This window comes from Vitis riparia, chromosome 10 (assembly GCF_004353265.1).
Source record: "Vitis riparia cultivar Riparia Gloire de Montpellier isolate 1030 chromosome 10, EGFV_Vit.rip_1.0, whole genome shotgun sequence".
NCBI lineage: Eukaryota > Viridiplantae > Streptophyta > Magnoliopsida > Vitales > Vitaceae > Vitis > Vitis riparia.
The window spans coordinates 7,113,258-7,131,774 of record NC_048440.1 but is presented as its reverse complement, the minus strand read 5'-3'; the positions used below and the strand labels follow the sequence as shown (position 1 = coordinate 7,131,774).

The 18,517-nt window shown below is 29.9% G+C and overlaps 1 pseudogene; it reads left to right on the top strand.

Annotated features, from left to right (window-relative positions):
* The first annotated feature begins 2,849 nt into the window (after window positions 1-2,849).
* On the top strand, window positions 2,850-18,315 carry LOC117923042 (annotated as a pseudogene).
* Window positions 18,316-18,517: the final 202 nt, after the last annotated feature.

Below are 18,517 nucleotides of genomic sequence, written 5' to 3'. Positions count from 1 at the left end.
ATAGTTCTTTTTCTGAGATTGATTTTTTGAATTTAATAAATGGTTCAAAATATATTTAAATAAATTTTGACAAAAAAGTGTAATAAATAAATAAATATAACATTATTTTTTCTTAGAGGTCTATTTAGTGCCAAAACTTCACAAAGATTGCATTTTTTAAAATTATAACTTCAACAAAAATTTAAAGGGAAAAAATTGGTCCATCCATTTTTGTTTTAAATAAGAGTAAATCACTGTAAAAGAAAAAAAAAGTCCAAAATTATATTCAAATTTTTAAAAAACATATATTTGAAAATCCTCTTAGATAAGACTTAAAATAAAAAAAAAAAGATATTTTAAATTAAGAAATTATATTTATACTTAACTAAAATTTAATAATATTAAAATTGTTATTTTTACACCATGGATTTTTCCATAAAGTTTAGAACAAAAGAAGATGTGGTCCTCAAAAGAACCCTTCTTGCAAAAGGAGATGTGGCCATGAAAAGAACCCTTGTTGCACGAGTCATCCATTGTGGAAGAAGGCCACAACCACACAAAAAAAAAAAAAAAAACAGATAATGAAAAACTGACATCCCCTTTTCCCTTTTGGATTATTTGTTTAAAAGGGTTATTAAAAACTCAAAATTTAAAATTTAACCCTTCATTATTATTATTTTTATATATATACATAGATTTTTTAATAAAATATTTATAAAAAAAAATGGTAGTGGTAGAAATAATTCAAAATATATGATAGTTAAAAATTACTTTTAATTTATGACATTTTAAAAAATATTAATAAAAATTATTTTTTAAAAGACCAATAATTCCAATATTATTATAATATATTAAATTTGTGTTTCAAAAAATAATTTTAATATAAATTCTAAAATATAAAATTATATGAGGTAGTAATGAATATTCACTTATTGTTATTGATTATGTCTTTTGACTTAGTTTTAGCTCCTAACTCACCCTTCGTAAAATTAATAAAATATTAATTAATTTATTTAAAATGAAATAACATACTTGTGACATCTTCCAATCATGATCATTTTTTTTTTAATTAATTGAAATATGGCTACGTTATATCTCATTTAAACCAAGTTATGATCTTCGATATTCAATGTAATTGACTATTAGAAATGTATTAAATTTTAGTTATAAAACTATATAGTAATCTAATCAAATGCAACTTGCTAAGGAATCTTTTGTGACAACTTTATTGAAACTTTATGATAATATCTAAGATATCTTCTTTTTGTTTATTTTCCTAGTGGGGAGTTCTAAAGGTTCACGTGGTAGAATTATCTGCCTCGACTGTGTCCATTTCTAAAATAAAAGTCAATATGGTAATGGGTCATTTGATTTATAGTCAATGCACTTGCCATCCCACAATTTTAGTCCTTTCATTTACTGGATTTTCTCTTCCAAGGGAAGGGGGTGACCCGGAAAAGATCTTTCTTTCTTTCTATTTGTGAAAGCCGTTGCCCGAGTGAGTGAGCGAGAGATTGGTTTACTAATACGAAACTTGGAGCTTGAATTGAGAAAGAAGCAACCAAGCCGTTCACGAACACTTGGGAAGCAAACCCTCACTGGACTGAGAGAAAAGCAACTTGGACTTCTCACAGTGGATAGGTCCGATATTCAATATACACAATTACCAGCCCAAAAAAGTAAAAAGAAAGAAAGAAAATATAAAATTTAATATAGAACTTAAAACTAAATAATGATTAATAATATTAAATATTAAATTATTTGTTCTTATAATATTTTATTTCTATTAAAAAGTAAAAAAAAATTAATATGTTATTTTTTTATTTAAAAAAAATTAAACATCTTGTCTTTTTTTATTCAGACAATTTATAATAAGTTATAAAAAGTAAAAAAAATAATTTAAAGTTCGAAAACAAATTTTTTTTTTTAGTAAAATGCTAAAAAAAATAGAGTAATATTAAAAACTCCTTTTTATAATTTGATTTTGAATATTAATTTTTGACAAGTTAAAAACTAGATGGGGCTTCATTATTAAAGTAGTTATAATTTATTTAAAATATAGAAAAAAGACAAAGGAGAAAGGGAAAAACCCTTTGCCACCCAACCAATAAAAAGACTTCCAATAGTATTTTTTTAAGTGTTATTTGATTAAAAGGGTAATTGGAAATCAGTTTTAAAAATCTAATCCTTAATCTTTTTTAGTCTCATTTTAATAAAAATGTCTTAATTGTTTTCTTGTAAAAATAACATTCTCTTTTTAAGAAATATTTGTTTAAAAATGATGAAATAATTCCCAAATTGTGAATTTAACATTTTTTTTTAAAAGTAACACATTTTTTTACATAAATACATTTTACCATTTCAAATATTTACATGTAGGTTTTTAAACAAAAAGTTGTTTTTACAAGGAAAGAACAAAAACATTTTTGTTAAAACGAGACAAAAAAAGGAAAAAGGGTTCAATTTTAAAAATTGGGTTTCACTTTATTTACATGTAGGGTTAAATTTATATATAAATCTTTTAATCAAATAACCCTTCTTTTAAAACACATTATAAATACTTAAAATAATTAATGATATTTATGTCAAAAATAGGTTATTTTTCAAATAAAAACTTGGGAATGGATAAATTTATAAATTTGAAGAGTATTTAATGCTTTTAACCAATTATTTTTATTTTTATTTTTAAGTAGTTGTGATATAAAAACTAAAAAGCCACAGCCAAAAGCCAAGAGCCAAGCCACCACATTCCACAACCAGTCTTTATCTCCATCTCCCTTTCCTCAGTTTAATTTTCCGGGTGGCCTCTTCTCTATCAAGTCGTGTAGACTATATCAATGGCTTTGCTGTGCTCCTGTCACCATTACCACATCACCTAGTCCTAATCCTCTCCAAGTAGGCGAAGAGGTCAAGAGTGTCAAATTCAGATCTTTCTATCCACAATCTTTAGGTGGGAAGAGGGAAGTGGGAACACCCACTTTTTATTTATACTAGTCGACAATGCGTATCATTTAGAAATTAGAACCACACATCACAGAAGAAGATGAATTATAGAATGAAGTTGTGTGCCTTCTCCTTCTTCCTGCTCCTCTTGTTTCAGAAATCCCCGGCTCAAAATGCTACTCTCGACCCATCTGAAGGTATCCCTTCCTCTACTATCTCTGTTTTCTGCTTTCTTTGTACACACTGTGTATAGAAACATGGATCAATACTACTTGCTTTTGGGATTGAGGTGGTGTCTCATTCAAACTTCACTCTTTCATTTCTTCTGCAATCCCTGCATCTTTTGCCTTTCGTCTTAATTGAAATTTGTTATGTGGGTATGTGAAATTCAAGTCCCATAATTTTTAGATAGCATGTGAGAACAAGCCTTGTGGGATATCATTGGTATTATGTATTAGTTGTGGAAGAATACTAGAACATCAAATAATGAAAATAATTAACCTATAGTGATATACTAGAGAATCCAATTTAGAATCTCAATTAATTAATTGCATTGTTAAGATGAAGTAATTGTGTTCATAACCAGTGAAGTAATTATTTCAATGAAAAAAAGAAAGTAATATTGCCTCAAAATGATAATATATAGAAATATTATTAGTTTATTTATGTGATATATGGTAAAATAATGGCATATTATTTTATTACTTTATTTTATGGAAAGAGAATACATTTCTAGGTAATAATAATGTAATACTTATCATTGTGTCATAAAAGTATGTAATATAGCATTTAATTATCATATTTCTTCTATGTCTTTATTATCTTGGACAAACTTGTTTATAGAACATACTTCTATGTCCTTAGTTGATTTTATTGATTGGTTAAGGTCGAATAGAGGGAGAAAGTTTTTGTTTTCTCTATCCTTTTTGGTACTATTTGGCGATAATGGTATACACCAGGTGTACATTGGTGTGCTCCTTTTGGAGTTTTTATATAATTTTCACTTACCTATATATATAATCATATTTCTTCCAAATAATATTGGAGAGGATTTCAATTGAGGTAATACATCCATGATGTGACATGCTTAAAACATATCACTTGAGGTTAAAAGAGGATTCCTTCATTTGATGAGAACTCTTTTCAATTGTCATTTATTACGGTTCCAATATGTTTTTGAAATAGAAATTCAATCTAAACTTGGGATTGAATATACACAAGTATATGTGTTGTAATTAAATGAGATTTTCCTCATATATTATTAAAATATAAGAAAAAAAGTAAGTAATTTTTGTATCAAACAATTCGTTGAGATCCAAACTTTGATTTGAATTTTAAGAAAATAAACTCTTAGGCATCCACTTAACAAGGGCCTTGATATTATGTTGAGTTACTAACTTACCTAAAAGCTTAAACTGTTAGGACTTACCTTTGTAATTATAACATGTCTAATGTCTTAACAAATTCTAATCCAAAGCTGAGAAAAAAAAGGGAGATTTACCCAATAGGATGGGTTGGGCTCGAATAATTACTGGAAAGGGTGGCCTTTTCTAATAATTCTTGGGGAGGACTTTAATAGGCTTAAATACCAAAACTGCCCTTCAACTAAAACTTTTAAAATTCAAAGCATTTAAAGCACTTTTTGATTTGTCAAGACATTTATGGTACATGGGCCCTACATTTATTATAATTATTGACATTTAAATTTTAAATCAAAATTCTGGGTTTAACCCTTACAATTATTATATATAATGATAATATGATTTGTTATTTAAATTTACTATTTAAAACAAAAATGCTTCTAAAAAATATTTTCAAAATATCATTTATTGTTTTTTTTTACATTTTTTATTTTTATTCTAATTTTTAATTTTATTAAGAAAAAAATAAGTTTTATAATTATATAATAAAAATGATGATTTGTTCAAATATATATATATATATATATATATATATATATATATATATATATATATATATATATATATATTAATTTTAAATTGATAAATTATGTTTTTGTATTAAATTCAAGAAAGATAAAATGTTTATTTTTTCATTGAGATTATCTAAAAAGAATAAGAAAATGATAGAGAATGTTTAATTATTTTTTTATTTTTTTATAATAAAATAATTTTTAAAAATTTATATGATTTTTTTTTTCCTTTGCATAGTGCTTTTTTTTCTTCTTAATTTTCATATATTATTTTTTTTTCAATGCGTCGAGTGGATGATGTTAATACATTTGATATGTTGAACATTAATGAGGTATAAAAAATGATATTCAAGATTATTACTTTTATTATAAAATATAGGTATAACAAAAATATGTTATAATTACAATATAAATACACTTACATTACAATAAAACTTAATTAGGAAAATTTTGAAATTTTTTATAAAAATGATAATTTTGTATTATCATACCATATTTCACAACATATGAGTATTATAAATAATTTTTGAAATAAAATAAAATACTAATTTGAATTCACGAGACTAGTAGTTATATATATATATATATTTCAATGCATTGGATGAATGTTGTTAATATATTAATACGATGTGCTAATATTAATAGGGTATGCATAAACATTTTTAGAATTATTACTTTTATAATAAAATATAGGTATGGGATAAATGCATTATACTTACAATACAAATAAATTATCATTACAATATATTATAACATAATTTCATTTATTTTTGTTTAATTTTTTCATGTGCTATATTATCTAATGAATAATTGTGAGTTATTCCATTTAATAGTTGTGTTACTCAATTGAATATTTATATATTATTCAATTGATAAGTGCTCGTAAAAAATAATTATCCATTCTATTATGGTAACAAAGTTTTAATTGTATGTTTCATATATATAGCGATATAATAACCTTAAGATATGATTTTTATTTATGAGATATTGAAAATTATTTTTTTACAAGGTTAATTTTTTAAAAAATCTCAATTTTTTTGAAAAAAAAAATCGCAAATTTTTAAACAGTCACTTGATTGTTCAAAAGTGAACAACAATTTTTTCGGGCCTAGGAAATGTACTATTAATTATCTGTACTTATCATCATATATAGGCCCCATATCATTGACAATCTTAAATTTATTCATAAATAATATAGAAAACATATTCAATGGTAAAATTGTCCTCTAAAACTCTTTGAGATGAGTGAGTCTTTCTATTAATTATTCCATCCAGCCTACCCTATTGGGTAATTCTCCCAAAAAAAAATGTGGTTTACTTTCTATTTAAATTTTAAAAGGTGTAAATATAAAAACTAATATACAAGTCTAGCTTTTAAAAGAATTTTTAATAGGAGTGTATATAATTTGAAGCTTAACAAACTGAGTGGGGATATTTATTCATGGGAGTTGTGATTGGTGTGACAGTGGAAACATTGAATTTTCTGTTCAAGAAATGGAACATGACCTCAACAGAATTTTGGAACATGAGTGGGGATCCATGCAGTGGACCTCCTATTACGCAGAGTCAATACGATGATATTTATTATAAACAAGCTATCAAATGTAATTGCACTTTCAATGACAATACCACCTGTCATATCACACATCTGTACGTATCCACTTTCCTCTTTCTCTTGGTTTCCGGGTCCCTAATTCATGTTGTTGTTACTCTTTTCATTTTATTTTATTTATTTTATTTTTTAATTTATTTTTCCTTTTAAGGATATGAAATTGAAATTTTACCAAATATAAATGGCTGGAAGTTGGTTTGTTGGTACTGATTCAAAAGCTCAAAATTGCCATATTTCATAGTTTATGTTATTTTTTTGGAAATGATACTCTTCATATATGTTCCATGATCTTTGTATTACTTTGTTGATGTGGAATTGAGTGATTGGAGAAAGAAAATTATTTATATTTCTTTTATTTTTTTTTTCACTTTTTTCATCCCCAATCATCGGCTACTGGAGGTGGAAAAAAAAAAAAGCAATAGTGGAGATAGAAAAGTATAATGCTTTCATTTTTTTTCTTACTATTTGATAAATTAGATATACATTCATGGAAGGTAGAAAAAGGAAGTAAGAATGATTAAAAATAAATGTTTCTCAATCTCCTGTTACTAAAGGTATAAAAATTTTTTGGTGAAAAGGTGTTATATTCATCATTTCTCTTTTAGAATACTTATGAATTTTATGAGATAGACTCTAATTATATTTGTTTATCTTTTTTCCTCTTCTTCTAGTATAGATCTTAGAACTTGTAAGAGGAAGGAAATATAGGGGGGGAAAAAGACTAGGTGAGGAAAAATTAAAGGAGAGTACTAATAAGTTTGAACTCATTAGATTTTTCTTAATTCTTTTTCCAACTTTATTCACATAATTAATAAAAGAACGGATAGTTTAAAGTTGAATAAATATTTTAGAATTTTCCAAATGTAAGATTCTTCGTGTATTTTTTTATTGCAACAATATTTCTTTACACGTTTTCTCTTTTGCAATCTTTGACATTAAAACATTGATAAGAATTGGCTTGTATAAAATTTGAGTCCTTTCTAGTAGTTGAATGAAGCAATTTGTGATAAAAGCATTTCCATGAAATTTAGAATATTTCTAAAAATCATTAACCAACATGGCACTAGATCTTGAAGGATTGAAAAATCAAATTATAGTTTTGAGATTGTCTTCTATTTTATTAACCTAGTAATGAATTTACCTTTTTTTGAAGTTTCTTCAACTACGACTTGAATATTAGAAAATTTCAATGGTGAAATACACTTTTATTTTTAAAATTAAAATTTTGAATATTTTTTTTTGTTTTTTCAAAGGATGGTTGTATTTTCACCTTTTTTTCTCTAAAATTTGGCAATGGCATTTCTTCTTGTTTTAAGAAAAAGTGCAAACAAGTAGTTGATGAATATTCCTTTAAAACAAAAGTATATTCAATTAGCTATATACAACTTAATTTAATGAATCTACTATTTTTTATTTCAACATTATTATTATTTTTTAATTAATTTCAGAATTACGCATCAGACAATATTTGAGAGGATTTCTTTAGTTCACATTAGATGCTAAAATCATTAAAGCAAGTTTTTATAGTTGTTAGTACGTAGTATAGCATTCTAACACAATTGTAAGGTCCTTTAAAGAATGCACAAACCTTTAGTTGGAAAAAGTTCAAACTGCAAATGTGCACTCTAACTAATTTCGTTGTTTATTACTTTTTCTTCCAGGAAAGTACTAAATTTGAACAAAACGGGATTAATTCCAAAGGAGCTCACAGCACTAACTTTTCTTAGTGATTTGTAAGAATCTTCTCAGTCTTTCTCTGTCTCCATTAAAGTTAGTGTGTAAAAAAAATGAACAAATTTCCCATTTAAGGTGGGTCATTTTGGATGTAAAAATGGAATTTTTTAGTTAATTTGTTTTCCTAAACTTTTTGCAGGAGGCTTGATAAAAATTACTTCACTGGGCCTTTGCCTTCATTTATTGCAAATTTATCTCGAATGCAGTTCATGTAAGTATTCTTACTCAATTGTTGATATTTGGCAGCATCCAACGCTCTTTTAATTTTCTTTTCATATTATAGAATAGGCTGTTCATTAGAAAAAAGGGAAACTTGGCCCCCCAAGTCTCCCCAGTTCTTTAACCAGAAAAAAAATTGTCATCCTTAGTTCAGTTGGGAGCAAAAGAAGTGGATTGCTTAATGATAATAATTGAAAACTTTGGTATTTTCTATTGACACTGAAACATCTAATGGAGTTCTGTTAGACACCAATTATTTTCACCATTTTTTCTTACAAAGCTTGTGTGTCATTTCTTCTAATCTTTTATGACCTGTTAGTTTCAATCTCTTTTTCTTATTCCACAGTGGCTATTACTTCTGCTTGTTTTCATAATTGTTTCATATTATTAGTTTAGACATACCAAAGAGCCCAGTTCTTACTGTAGAAGCCTGCAATTTATTTCATATGAAACATCATCTTATTTATGCAACCTTTTCTTCCTGTGGTTGTTCATAAGTTTTTAACATGGAGACGTCATCACTTGGTGCAATTTATAAAATCTTGATAGAGAATCCAATGGTTAAATGTGAGGACCTCTAAAAACAAAATCATAACTTTGCCCTTTTTAGGGAGGACCTTCTGTTAAATTGTAAGTTCTTTCTTGAAAAAACCATCATTTCCAGTGAAATTCAAATGCTATTTTGCAAATATTGCCAGTCCAGATTACAAGAATCTTTTTGTATTGTTTTTGTTATGTACATGTTAAACATATTAACACATGGATCTACGTATTTTATGAACATAGTTTCTATGAACATTTCAATCCTTTTCCTTTTTATATGATATTTAATTATAATGTCTTCTAATATTTCTTTCTTTGTGCTCTGAATGCCTTATGTTGTATTTATCTGAATAGTGACGTTGGCCACAATGCATTATCCGGGACCATTCCTAAGGAGCTTGGAAATCTTAAAGAGCTACTAATGTTGTAAGTCCTTCTTGCAATGAAAACTCATTTGCTCTGTCTTTGTGCAAATGAAAGAAAACTACTAGAACATTTATCTCTAAGAAAATGAACTTATAACACTAGAAGTTAGGCTAATGCCTTGGAGTTCTGATTAGCATTGATCAAGTAGGATCAACCCAAATGGAACTTATTTGTATTAAACTATTCAAGTGAGTGTGTGCAACACATCTATTTGTTTGGGGTGTGAAACAAGTGGAGAACTCAAGGAGAAAAAGTAAACCTTTAACTCATTTGGTATGGCCAGTCAAGAAGATTGATGGTGGAGATATGACAAACAAGTTTCATAGATTTTTTTTCCTTAAGCACCAACTTAGGCCTTAGATAAAACCTCTATCTCTTCTTGTATTTTTTTCTTCATTATTTTCTTCTCTCATTATTTGTCACCCTCAACTGCCACAAAGAAAAATAAAAGGCAAGCTGAAAAAATTGTTTCCCTTCTGATAAAGTTTTCTAACTTGTATAAGATTTACTAATTGCTTTTAATTTACTATATGATGAAGTGCATGCATTGCATACTTGCATGTGGAAAACATTGCAGTACTGGTGTGAGTTTGAAATTTGACGTTGAGGTGGTAATGGTACCAGTGCTGTTGCCCTGAAGGTGGTGGTGTGAAATGAGAGAAGGGAATTATTATGTAGCAGTGACAGGATCAAGTTGGTGGTAGTGCCATTTTTGAGATTTATCTAGTAACTATATTTAGATTACTACTGATTAAACCCTTAGCTGGAGAAGAAATGAGAAATGGAGCTCTCATTCCTATTTTTCTCCTTCTTTGCTTGCCTGTTAGGTGGTTAGACAGAGAGGCAATCGCTTTTGGTTGGAATCAGTTGCTTTAGCCAAGCAAGTAGAAATTTGGCATATACATCAGCGTGTGTTGGAATGTATACAAACTAATATGATCATCATTTCCAAGTTCATTTTGAAGCAAAATGGATGTCATCATAATAATTCCAAAGGGGCACTGGGTTTTTTCCGTTTGTTTAGGTTTACTGTATAAACACTCTGTTCATGGAGAATTTACTTTTTGATACATTAATGAAATATCTTCTAAATTTTGCATAAATAGTTTGAGTGCCCTTCATATATTTGGCTTGAATCACTGATAATCCTTCCATTCCATGTGGAAATTATATTCTTTGTAGTGGGTAGTTTGCTTATTAGAAATGGTGCTCAACTCATTCTTGTCACATTGTCAATGATTATTGAATATGTGCTCATGATAAGTAGTAGTGATGAACCCTAACAGATGTAGAGCAAATATAATTAAACAGATTAACCTTTCTGTTAAACAGATGAACCCTTCTGACCAACATCCATAAGAAAACTAAAAATCATGTTCTGTTTATGATAATCTTGAAGATCTCTCTCTCTCTCTCCCCCCCTCCCTCTCCCTCTCTCCTTTAGAGATGAGACTAAAATATAGATGCATTATTAAGTTTAAAAGGAGACTTGTTAGAAACAGTTAAAATAATATATATTTTTTAATAAAATGAATGGTACACCTAGTTAACATATAACTTGCAAATCCTATTTTGATCCTGATGATTTTGGGGTAAATGCCTTTTGATTTATTCCATGCAGGGCTATTGGTTCAAATAACTTCTCTGGAACTCTCCCTCCAGAACTTGGAAATCTACCCAAACTTGAGCTGATGCAAGTTTTTCTTTCTTTTTCTTTTTATCTTTTTAATAATTTTTGTGTTTGCATTTGTGTGCTTGTGTTATAGCAGTAGATTATTTAACTTTACTGTGCTTTCAAGTTAAAGAAAGTAAGTTTGTCAATTCAACAGTTTCATAGACAGCAGTGGAGTGGGTGGTGAGATCCCCTTAACGTTTGTTAAACTTAAAAACATGCGAGAAATGTAAGAAATCAGTAATGACACTTTATATTTATTTAAGCATTATTCTTCTTTACTGATGAATTTTGTGTTTCCCTTGCTTAGTACAATTCTCCCCTTTCTTTCAGGTTTTTATCAGACACTCCACTCACAGGAAAGATACCAGATTCATAGGGAACTGGACAAAGCTCAAACGACTGTAAGTTAAAAGAAAACAAAATGGATTTACCTTAAAAAGCAGGCTTGTTTTAGATGATAAGTCATATTTTATCATTGTCCTCTATAGAGTTTATCATATTCTCAAACAATTATGCCTAGTAGAGATATGATTTTTAAATGGTAACTTTCTCAAATGCACTTGTAGGAGAATTCAAGGGAACTCTTTTGAAGGTCCAATACCATCCACTTTCTCTCAATTGATCTCAATGGAATCTCTGTGAGTTTTCTTCATATAGTCATTTCAAAATTCTTAATTTGGATCTCTCTCTCTCTCTCTCTCTCTCTCCTCTCTCTCTATATATATATATATATATATATATGTATGTATGTATGTATGTATGTATGTATACACATATATGTATACATATATATGTCAGTACATGTATATGTGCATGCATGTATAGCTTGTTTGACTAATGTTTATGAATAATTATGTAGGAGAATAAGTGATCTTGCCAATGTGAGCTCATCTCTTGATTTCATCAAGGATATGAAGAATTTAACAGACTTGTAAGCAGTCCTCTGTTCCTTACAGATGTGTTGAGCTTCTTCAAATATGTTCATTAATTGACTTAAGTCCATCCTGATATTCTTGCTTAGAGTTCTAAGGAATGCATTGATCTCTGGTGGTATTCCATCTGACATTGAAAAATACCGCAGTTTAGAAACACTGTAAGTTCTTTTTGACATTTAACACTGAAATGCCAACATAAATTAACCTAATTTTCTTTTATTTTATCTATTTCTTTGTTCTTTTATTTATTTTTGCAGGGATTTGAGTTTCAACAACTTAACAGGAGGAATTCCAAATGCTTTGTTCAACATGAACAATCTCACTGCCTTGTAAGGATCAAATAAGCCCTTTCCTCTTTTTCTTGAAGATCTTTCCTATGCTACTAACCAACATCATTTTCTGGTTTCTCTTCTACTATTATTTCAATGTTCAGGTTTCTTGGAAACAATAGCTTCTATGGTTCTCTTCCTGACAAAAAAAGTGATAAGCTTCAAACCATGTAAACTCTTGTCCTATTTGGATTGATCTATTGGGATTTTATGGCCAGTACTTTCACAGTTAACAAAAAATTTCTTTGCATTTGTGTTTTTATGTGTCTGTGTGTATGTATGCATGCCCATGCCCTCCAATCACCCCATCCAAATCTCCCGTCCTCCTCACCATCCCATCTAACCTTCTTTTTGTTCTTTAATGGGTTAAATCTGGAATTACTATTTTTTTTTCCAAAAAGATTTGGAGAAAGAAACTGATGCTGTTACCATTGGATGTTGAAATTTATTCTCAAGAATGCCTTAGATAGAACTTCTAACCTTTCTGGCTTTGTTAAAAATTATGAACTGATGCAGATTTCATTGGGCCAAACTTTCTAACTTGTCCACAGCATGTTGTAATCATCCATTTTGCAGAAGTTATACAATCTTGTCAGATTTCTTTAATATCATGGTTTTATTGTGTATTGTGTACCTGCTAACTGTTAATATGTTTTTGCATGCAGAGATTTGTCATACAATGAGATATCAGGAGGTTTTCCTACATGGATTGATCCAACTTTACAATTGTATGCCCCTTGAGTCATGATTCATGCTTTATTTCATCTTAATTTTCTAGTTCATACACATTGCTCCGAGCAGCTTAAATAGAGCCCTGTTTCTTTTCATTTTTTTTTCAACATGTACTGGACCAAAAATTTTGGATGAAGAAAATCTCCAATTTCCATTTCAGATACTTTGCATTAATTGATTTTTTTGGTGGTTTAATGTTTGAGAAGTATCTGTTGATACCTTTTGCATCTTCTTCTTGTTCTTATATTTGTTGTGTAGGTTCTTGATGTTGTAATAATCGTTATTTTCTGATTGGACCTCACAATCTCCTAATAGGAGCTAAGGAGCTGGCCCTGAGGCAGAAATTTTTGAGTGTCTTATAATTATTTTTGCCATTGGTTCAGGAATTAAAAACATTCTTAGAGCATGATTAGGAAAGATGAAGATTGCAGTTCAAAGCATAAGATTGAGTATTTTTATGATAGGACTTCACCATTGATAGTGGCTTCGATCTCCTCTTAGACTGAGAAATTTTCTTAAATCCCTTTCGCTATTAAATCCCTTATTGAATTAAAAAAATAATAATAATTATGCAATTCCCAATTTTATTGGAAAACTTAAATTTAAGATTTGAATTTCAAATCTTGTCCTTGATGACGATGGATTCTTTTGACCATTTTTCATTTGATTTTTTGAAAAGTTTTGACCTACCTAGCAAGTAAATTTTATTTTATCATTTCTCTTCATTTTGGATTCATCGGTGTGTAAACTTATATCCAAAAACAGTTTAGGCATTGACACTTCCCTTATGTTTCTTTTCTTTAATCCTGCCATTTTTTTATATCAAACACTAATGCTCCTGCCAGTTTCATGTATTGACTTCTCTCATTTTTCTTTCCATAAATTTTATGCAGGAATTTAGTGGCCAATAACTTTGTATTTGACAACACAAACAACAGGTAAGTAGTAGTGGTTCTAATCTATTTAAAAGCAAGCCATTCACAGGAGCTAGCATACAAAAGAAGCAAAGTGGTTTTACTTGCTGTGGAATGCATTCCCCATGAGATGTACAGTATTCATTAATTTGTGCTTGCAGTATTTTTGAAGGACTGAACTGTCTTCAGAGGAACTTTCCATGCAACACTCCACGCTGTAAGCCACTTTATTCTATTACAAATTTCTTTTTTTATCCTTTATTTGTTTATTTAATTCAAGTCCTTATAAACAAAAAGAGATACTATAAAAGGTTAATTTCACTCACCTCCTCTGAGGTTTTGGCTAAACATACTCAATCTCCATTGTTTTGAAATTTCATCAAATACCTTCTCTAACCTTTTTTTTTTTTTTTGTTATTTTCACTCAATTACCCTTTAATTTAAAATAAGGAAGGCATTTGACAAAATTTTAAACCAATGGGGCTAGCTGTATTTAGCCAAAACTTCAAGGGAAGTAAGTGAAATTAACCCATACCACAAAAGCCAACTTCCAGTGTTACTGATATGGTTCAACAATTGTGGCATTAATTTGAATAGAAATACAAAACATCATTAGGAATCTTAGCATGCTAACCATTATCTAATAACTTTAGTATGAAATTTTGATGTTAGAATTTTAATTGATTATGCTTTTATTAGTTTTCCAACTCTACCACCTGGCACCTGCCACTGCTGCATGTACTTACAAGAAATTATTGTAGCAGCACAATAGGAAAAAGAAAAGAGGTGGAGCTTTTACCTTCCTAAATTGCTTTTCTTAAATAATGTCTACTTGGTATTCGAACTCATTGGTGCTATCAAATTTACCACAAAAGCTTTCTACCCAAATGGATTTTTCTATAATTGTGATCAAGTTCATATTTACAGTGATGATAGGATTGCTGAATAGCTTCTCATATTTGCTTTCTGAACAGTGGTGTAAAAAATTATGGTAAAACTATTTTTTTGCCTAATTGAATTTCTTAAAATGTTGTCAACTCTAAACCAATGCTATAATTTTCAAATAGTTCCCCCATTTAATTTTCAAAAGACATGAAGATAAATCTCTAGGCTCTCCCTCCCCACCCCAAATAACATATACATTACAGGATAGGGAGTTCAGCTAATTGACGAACTTATTAGCCCTATTAATATTCTGTTTATAGTTTTAGGACTAAGTCAAATGTAATAGTTTGATGTATATCAAGTGGCTCTCATTTAGCATCCCTGTCAAATTAGAATACTGTTATTCAGATTTTTATTTATTTATTTATTTGCATCAATTCTTACTGTTCTTCACTTTACACAAATCTTTATGAGATCATGAGCTAGGTTTTAATTTTCAAAACAATTTTCTTGTGACTGTTCAATGTTGGTGTGAAAATGTGCAAGCAGATCGGAAGGAAAGAGTTGATGTCAATGCAATAGACCTAGTATCAAGACTTTCTTTCACCTTTGTTATGCACTGAAAAAGCAAACACTGAGTACTTTTGAATTGAAATTTCTCCGATAGAGGGTGTTATCCTTATGGTAACAATGCACCACCAATGAAAAAGCAATAATTAAGAGAGAAAATAGGACAGTTTTCGAAGAGGGTGGTAATTGGGAAGAGTGGAGTCTTGATAGCGTTTAAGATGCAATAATGTTGCTGCTTTCATCTTCTTCAGTGAATAAGTGTCTTGTTTATTTATGAACCAGTGAGACTAATTTTAGTTCCATTTGATTGATCATAAATACTAAATTGTCCTTTTTCCCTCACCAAATGTTAGTAATTCTTCCTTTCCTTGCCAATATATCACCACTTCAGTTAATTAAAAGATGTTCCCACATTGACTAATGCTTTATATGACAGATACCAATGTCTCAATCAAGTGTGGTGGACAAGAGGTTACAACGCCTGATGGCATGGTATATGAGTCTGATAATTCAATTCTTGGCACTGCATCAACATCATATTATGTAAGCAGATCAGAGAAATGGGCTGTTAGCAATGTGGGTCTGTATGTTGACAGAATTGCAAATACCTCATCACTAGTTAATGGCACTGACACCCCAGAGCTTTTCAAAACTTCAAGGATATCACCCGGTTCACTTAGATACTATGGCCTGGGTCTCGAGAATGGACCTTATGTTGTAAGTTTGCAATTCGCAGAAATGTTACTTAAGGATCCGAGCACACGAACTTGGGAGAGTACAGGAAGGCGTGTTTTTGATATATATATTCAGGTAATAGTTGTACATCATGAAACTTACCATCCTCATTTGATAATCACTGTACCTACCTTGTATGAGATTTCCACTGTTTTAGTTTCATTTGATTATTTTTACAACAGAAGAAGATCCATCTTAGCCTGTCTTCATTTGTCCTACAGGGAGCACTTAAAGAGAAGGACTTTGACATATCAAAAGAGGCAGGTGGGGTCCAGAGAGCAATTGTGAAAAAATTCAATGCTACTGTGTCGAAGAACTATCTTGAAATTCATCTGCTCTGGGCTGGTAAGGGTACTTGCTGCATCCCATTTGAAGGTTATTATGGACCATCCATTTCGGCCCTCAGTCTTGTTTCAGGTATCGCACTTGAACGATAGACTGTAATTTTCATTGAATATGAGAAATATCACCAACTGACCAATGTTTACTAATTTATTTTGCTTAGCTTCGGAAAGAAGGCCACCTCCTCCATCAGAGACAAGCAACACTGGGTTAATTGCTGGTATTGCAGTCACTGCTGGTATTCTATGCTTTATACTCGTATGTGCAGTTTTTTACATCAAAGGAGAGGGTCTAATTCCAATGAAGAGATAGGTATAATATAATTGCTTGATGATATTTCTATCTTCCTGATGTTTGAAACAAATATTTGCTTAAAAGGAATATTAAGGCTTCTGCACTCTAGAATTATACTCCTTGAAAATGTGAGAAAATGGCTTCCTTCATTGTTTTTGGGATGACACTTTCTAATAAATAGGATGAACATGATAATATTAATCTATTTCACTCTATATCTAAATCCTTTGATAATTATTATCCTATGATATTAGAAAAGATTGGCAATGAAGTTTCCATGGTATCCTATGCTAGAATTCATATGGTTATCAATTATCTTATATGAATTTGCAGAGCTTCTTGAAATAGGCCCCATATCGAACACCTTTAGTTATGCGGAGTTGCGAACTGCAACAGAAAACTTCAATCCTACAAATAAGCTAGGGGAGGGTGGATTTGGAGCTGTTTTCAAGGTAAATTGAATTTTACATTTTGATAATGTAATTCATGAATACATTCCCTTTGCATGGTACTGAGAAAGTTGAACGATTCTGATTTTAGGATTTGCCAAAAATAGCATGCAAAAGTTTCATATACTGATTCCTGATATTTTACAGGGCACTCTTCTTGATGGGAGGGTAGTAGCTGTGAAGGATCTTATGGTAGCATCTCAACAAGGGAAGAGTCAATTTATAGCAGAGATTGCTACCATATCTGCAGTGCAGCATCGCAACCTCGTGAAGTTGCATGGATTCTGCATCAAAGAAAATAAACGGCTCCTAGTTTATGAGTATCTTGAAAACAAGAGCCTCGATCGTGCTCTCTTTGGTATGAAGATAACTACTTCCATTTTACACTGCTACGAACCTTTGAAAAAATTTCTCCACCGTATTTTAATGTCTCCATTTATAACTGAGTCTTTTTTGCTACATCTGGTAGTTGCAACAAATATTAGACAGAAGAAAAGTTAACTCTGGATTTTATAAATTTCTTTATTTGAGCCTGAAGAGTATAGTAACCTCGACTGAGCTGAGCCTAATATCATAGTTGGTATTGAGTTGAATTTTTTGATGAGAGGAAACCAAAAGAACAGCAAACAAATTAATAATAAGATTCAAATATTTTTGCATTTGTAAAACATGCTCTTCTTTGCAACCAAAGAAAAATGCGTGTTGAGAAAAGAAAGGTAAGCATAATGCAAATTATTCTCTTCTAGAAATGGTTTTGAACTCTGAAGTTCTGTCAGTCAGGTTTGTGACTCATTTCAAGTTTTTGACTAAATGGGTAGCATTATTTGCAGGGAAAAGTGATTTACATCTTGATTGGCCAACCCGCTTTAATATATGTTTGGGAACAGCGAGAGGGTTAGCTTATCTTCATGAGGAATCAAGGGCAAGAATTGTACACCGGGATGTCAAGGCCAGCAATATTTTGCTTGATGCAGAACTCTGCCCCAAGATATCAGATTTTGGATTGGCAAAGCTGTATGATGACAAGAAAACCCACATCAGTACCCGGGTTGCAGGCACCATGTAAGCAAACTCCTTTGACTGTTTCCTCGAATCTATTCTAATGTTAATTTTTTATACTGTCATAGTCTAACATCATTAATGAAATTAAAATAAAAATAGAGTGTTTGACGTTTTTACATATAAGTTTTGAGGATGGTGGACCAATTAATTTCTCCATATTTTACTTTGATTAATATCAAATCTAATATCATATAAGAGGAAGTATT